The following is a 6119-nucleotide window of genomic DNA, read 5'->3' as shown; positions in this document are numbered from 1 at the left end:
ATTTTGACTATTCTGGGCTTTGCATTTAAGTGTAATTGTATAATAGCTGGTCTTTTGTGTTTGACTTTGCTCACTGTATTTTGAAGGTTCGTTCATGTAGTACTAGGCCATCAGCACTCTGCCTTTAACTACTGGTTCCCTGTATGAAGAAACACACATTGAAGCAAGGCTTGGGCACTGGGAGTAGTAGAAAGCTACCTTTAACTACTGTATGCCTAACACTATGAACACCTGGGTACCTATTTTGATTCTCTTGGGTTCTGTGATGGTTGTTCTCGACTTGAGAGGATCCACAAACACCAAGTGGGCTAGGTTCTGGGCATGTCCTTGAGGGGAGCTCCCATTTCATCTCTGCAGGAGGTGGCAATCCTGCTGTCCCTGTGGGAGTGACACCTGCTTAAGGCTCTTCTTCCAAGGAACCATTTCAACAAGTTAACTGCCAACAAGCTTTTATCCTGTTGGGTATCTGGGACCTTTCTGTTCCCATGAATCCTGGGACCCTTGGCAGATAGCCTGGCAGCAGCTGCCTGCTCCTTAGGGACCGGAGCTGGGGGACCTGCATTTTTTTTTTCAAGGCAGGGTTTCTCTGTGTAACCTTGGCTATCCTGGAACTCACTCTGTAGATCATGCTGGCTGGAACACTGCATTCTAATGTCCTTTATTGAACTTCCCATTATTTATGTCTTAAACGTCCCTATTTTATAGTTTGCAGTGTTGGGAATTTATTTTGTTAAAATTTCAGGCCTACTATTCTTTTGCTGCTACTATAAGGGGAATTGTTTCATTTTCTTAGACTGCTTACTGGATTTTTGAACCATGTAACCTAGCTGTTTTTTCTTCAGGCTTATCCTTTCAGTGCTAGAGAGTAACTTTCCAACCATTTTTAACCAAAACTATTCTGCCTGAGGCATTGTTTTTCGGACAAAATTATCGGCTAAAATTTTCAATCTTGAGGGCAAAAATAAACACCTTTGTATTTCCCCAAAAGTGAAACTTTAGCTGGGGACATATAATCTGGCTCACGAAATAACATTTGCTCAAATTTGCGTTTCTGTAATGGTTACGTCAGCCATATCTTCTGCAGTAACTCAAAGCGGGGAGCCACAGCCACAGCCCTACTTGGCCAGTCAATTTCCTTCTGTGCTCTGCGCACTGTTCAAACACCACACACAGGCAGTACCTGAGGGTTCGGAGTAGCTGGGAGCTGCAGCCTTACAGGCTTCCTGATGGCACCTACTCAATCACACGTCACTTCCTCCCCACTCTCCCACCTAGGTCAGATGAATTTCTGGTTATTTCCCTGGCATAACAGACGATAGGGTTTTTTTTTAAAATTCCACTTATTCAATGTGTGTGGATATACATATGCTATGGTATGCATGGAGGTCAGAGGATATCATGTAGGAGTTGGCTCTCTCCCTCCTCCGTGGAGATCTGGAGGATCAGACTGGCTGTTTATAGACTTGGCAGCAGTCACCTTTACCCACCAAGCTATCCTGCTGGCTTTTATTTGGGTGTTGAGCAGTGAAGATTTCCTTGCATTTAGAGACAAGCAGAAAAGCCTTAGCTTTGGTAGGAAAGGGCTCTAGACAAGAAAAAAGAAACACTGAAAAGAAAAACAAAAAACCAGTAATAATGAATTGGCAAAGGAGGCAATACAGCAAGCCAGGGGCTGAGGAGAGGGCTCAGTGGCTGAAACACCTGTATTGCAAGCAAAAGGATCTGAGTGTAGAGCCCTAGACCTCAACATAAATACTGTGTGGGTGGTGGCTTGCCTGTAATTCCAAGTCTGGAAGGCAGGGGCAGGGGATGCCCACAGCAAGCTGGCCAGTATGACTAGCCTTATCGATGTGCTCTGGGATTGACTGTAAAGCCTCACCTCAAAAATAATACAGCAGAGACACAGCGGAAGATGCTTGAGATAAACCTTGGGATTCCACAATGCATACAATGTGCACACACATGTACACCCCACACATGAGGATGCAGACACATATGCATACCCACCATACACACAAACAAAAAGAAAAAATAAGGCAAGCTGAAACATCTAACAGATAACTTGACATTTATTGTGCAATTTTATCCCCAACAGAACATGTGGCATTCTAGAGGTATATGAGGTAAGAAAATCAATATTCCAATTAGAACACCTGAAATAATTAGCTCTAGTAACAAATGTCTCTTATAATTAAAAATATTGAATGTTTAAAAAACTCTTATAACATTTTAAGTTCCTAAAAGAAATGGCCTAACACTTAAAAAACAACTTACTCTTCTATATAAATTGTTCACAAAATTTTTTGCTATTCTATATTATACTATGAATTTTAGCTTTATTAACATATCCCTAGTGTGTATGAATTCCACACAGTACAATCAAATAGAAATTATTCAGAGAAGCCACAAGACTCCAACAATAAAAATATTAGGATCAATGGATTTGTCACAGTTTCTCCACAAGTATTCATCATAGAAAATAGAATAAAGGCAACTGGCCCCAGCATTAGCTGCAACACGCCATTCTGCAGAGGAGAGACATGAAGGCGAGGCTTAGCCTGGGCAGGGTCAGGCTGGACAGTGACCAAGTTCCCTGCCTCCCTCCAGCAGCGTTTGCTCCCAAGAGGCACAAGCCGGGCCCCTTGTGGCTTTGGCATGCTCTCAAAAGATGTTAAAGCTAAAACTACAGGGGCAAAATCAACAGGTCACTATATTCTTTACACAGCCTCCTCTACAGCCTGCACGGTGACGGTGTCAGCTGAACCTCCTGCTTCACCAAACTCTGTCACCAGGAGGCTGCAAAACCAGCCACACAGAGATGGGAACACTGACCAATACCCACTGCTGTCACCACGTGTTCCCCAAGAGGATCTAGTCTTAAAACAAAACAACCAGTTTTCTTTTAAGCCCCTGCATCTTTGCACAGGGACCTAGAACACAAGTAGAAGGGAACTAGACTTCGATGTATCCATTTCCTTGAGTTTCTGGTCTCCCTCACAGGTTGTCAAGCAGGCCATGACTCATGCCAGCCCCCTGAGAACTCCTGGAGGCCCGAGCGTCACATACCTGTTATCTAAGCACCTGCACACCTCCAAAGCAGATTTAGTGATATAAACGGCAGCTTTCCCTCGACAGCATCAGGTAAAACAAAAATGTTCACTCTGAAGCGTTGGCAGACTTCGAGAACCATGCCTGACTGGGGCAAACAGAAGGGGTCATTCTGCTTACTGAGCTCAAAGTGACCTCCAGTGAGCACCCTCGGCAGTGACCGCTTAGGGCAGCTGTGAAGGGTGCATTAAAGTGCTTATCGAAGCAACTAGCACACAGGGAATCGAGAGTTTCGCTCAGGTAGCGGGAGTTAACTATTGCTACGGGAGTGATCTCCGACGGGACCAAACTGTTTTGCAGCACGGCGAAGCACACGGGCTGCCTGGATGGGTGCCACTGTTCAGAGTGACCCAGGTTTTCAAATGGGTCTCACTAGCAGATGTACTTTTACTGCAGTTTCGGAAACTGTGATCCAATGAGAGCACAGACCTCACAGCCAGTTATGGAAGCTCGGAAGCCAAGTTTTTGGTGATTTACTGCCTTCAACAGTCAAGACTGACAAAGTCAGTCATCAAATGCAAGAATTCCAGTTCTCAGTATTTCCCAAGGTTCGATATACTATGGAGAGTACAAGCGGCCTCTAATGCGTAAATGCATCAGCTAAAGCTTTAAACTTTACCTTTAAAAAAGTAAGTGGTGATGGGTACTGTTTTTGTCCTCCACATTGCTGATGTCAATTCGTCCCTCTCCTGTAGAGACAGATCACACACTCACACACACACACACACACACACACACACACACACACACACACACACACACAGCCACAGCTGATAATGCAAGTAGCTTTGTGAACAGCTAAGTGACATCTTCCTCCAGTGTCTCAATGTTATTTTTACCCAGTACTTATATGACTGAAAGAAGCCACCACGTTTACAAAAATATACCACACCGACACACACTGCTGTTTCAACACATTTGCATTAGAGTTGTGACTCAAGCATCCCTCTTGACATGTTTGCCAAGCAGCGCTGGCAAGTGTCGCCACATTAAACACACACCAGCAAGCCTCACACTGTATGTGCAAAACCATTTTCTATCACATTTCTCCAGGTCCGCATGTGAATGCTGCCCCAGACGAACACAGACCTGTGCCGTGACAGGTACAGCAGTGACCGAAGAAACTAGACATTTAAAATCTTCTAAGTCAACAAAAAATGACCTTTCAACCAAAACCGATAACCGGTCTATACAGAAACTAAGGAGGTAGTCAGGGGGTGTCAGGGTTAGCCTAGAGTTTATACTGAATAATATTCAACTCCCTGCACCGCAAAACAAAACAAAACAAACAAAAACCAACAACAAAGAAAAACCCTAAAACAACAGAAAAACCAAACCGAAACACAGAACCCATATGAGGGCAGTGAGTGCCCGTGCTCTGGACATGGTGCACATCTTCCCATGGAGCCCCATCTACTTCTCAGCTGCAGAAGCGAGGCACGAGCCATTAGATGGCAGGGGTATTGAGAAATCACAGACCTGCAGATTCCTAAGTTTGAGTTATTGTTTAGATTTTGTGTAAACATCTACTATTTCAAGAATCACTACTGGACTGAAAATAATAAAATCCTATTGCTATCAGCGGCCGTAACCTGATGCTATGGAGAGTAGCTGTGTCAAATACAACTGTAATCACATGTCTCCTTGTCCTCCCGATGACTGGTCACTGATGAAGGTCAGGGACGGCACCTGAACCACCCACCGACTACAGTGGTGACACGCATCCCTCCACACCTGACCAAGAGATGATGGCACTCTCGCACTCCTGTGCTCTTTGCGACCTTTTCAGGGAAGCCTTTTAACACACAAAGTCCCCCAAATGCTGGGACGGACGAGGAACAGGATTAAGGGCAGAAACGCTTTCAAGCAAAAAAAGCTCCAGTTTGAAATGTTTCAGTTTTCTAGATACCATGACAGACTGAACACTGCACCCACAAAAGGGCCAGTGAGAAATGCGACCTTATCAAATGCTCATAGAACAGCGCTCCCCTCTGTAGGTTCCTGGTCCCAGTCCCCTGATGGGTCACTCCAGGGTCATCCTCCTCTTGGCAAGATCTGTGCCTGGGGAGCTAATCACTGTGAGAAGCAGGCATTTTAATTTGGAAAAAGAAAAATACACCAGGACAACGTTCACTATTAACCACAGAGCTTGATAGCCAGGACACCAGACCTAATCACTGACAAAAACATCACAGTTAGTCACGCCAGCCTGGCAACCACATTTTTCTCACAATGACACGGCGGCACAGCTGCCATCTGAGCCGTTTTTAACTCAAGTCTACTTCGAACCAACGCTAAATGATTCAGGGTAATTCTACAAGTTGACAGAGGACGAAGTTTTGTGTTGGGGAGCAATGTGTCTGACTGCCAGAATGATGTGGAAAATCAAACCCAGCTGACGGGCAACAGTCTCAGACCTCCAAACATAAAATCAAAGGCTTGTGGGGAAATGGGGGCAGCCGGATGAATGCTGAGCTCCAAATCCCTGCCAGAGATGGCACCTTTTGCAGCTGATTTAACACTTGGGTGACCGCAAAGGAAACCACCATGACCTGAAGAGCAGCTTTACTACCGAGCAGCAGCAGCCTTAAATGGACACACTAGAGCAAAGAGCCAGCAGAGCACCGAGTCAGGTCTAAGCAGCTGCCTGCTCCTTTCAGGCAGTGATCTAAGCTGAAGAAAACAGCAATCACACAGGGGCTGAGGACTGCAGGTCCTAGGCCCAGGGCACACAGGGAAACTGAAGATGCTGAGAAAGTCAGCCCTGTGGTCCTTAGTTTCCACATGTGCACAAAGGCCAGCATCACTTCTGTTTCAGAACTGGTGACTTGTGGGAAACAGCTGACAGCAGACATTCACTTGGAGAACAAGAGGCAGAGGGCAGGTGGCTCAGGAGCAAAGGCGGTGGCGAGCCTAGCACGGGCCTTTTCAAGTGGCAGAAGCAAAGGCCGGTCTGGAGGTTCCGATCCCTGCTCCACAGCTGTGGAGAGTTGGGGCCCCAAATGCTCCTT

The sequence above is a fragment of the Microtus pennsylvanicus genome, chromosome 12, assembly GCF_037038515.1.
Source record: "Microtus pennsylvanicus isolate mMicPen1 chromosome 12, mMicPen1.hap1, whole genome shotgun sequence".
Classification (NCBI taxonomy): Eukaryota; Metazoa; Chordata; class Mammalia; order Rodentia; family Cricetidae; genus Microtus; species Microtus pennsylvanicus.
Note: the sequence above shows the minus strand (reverse complement) of the source record.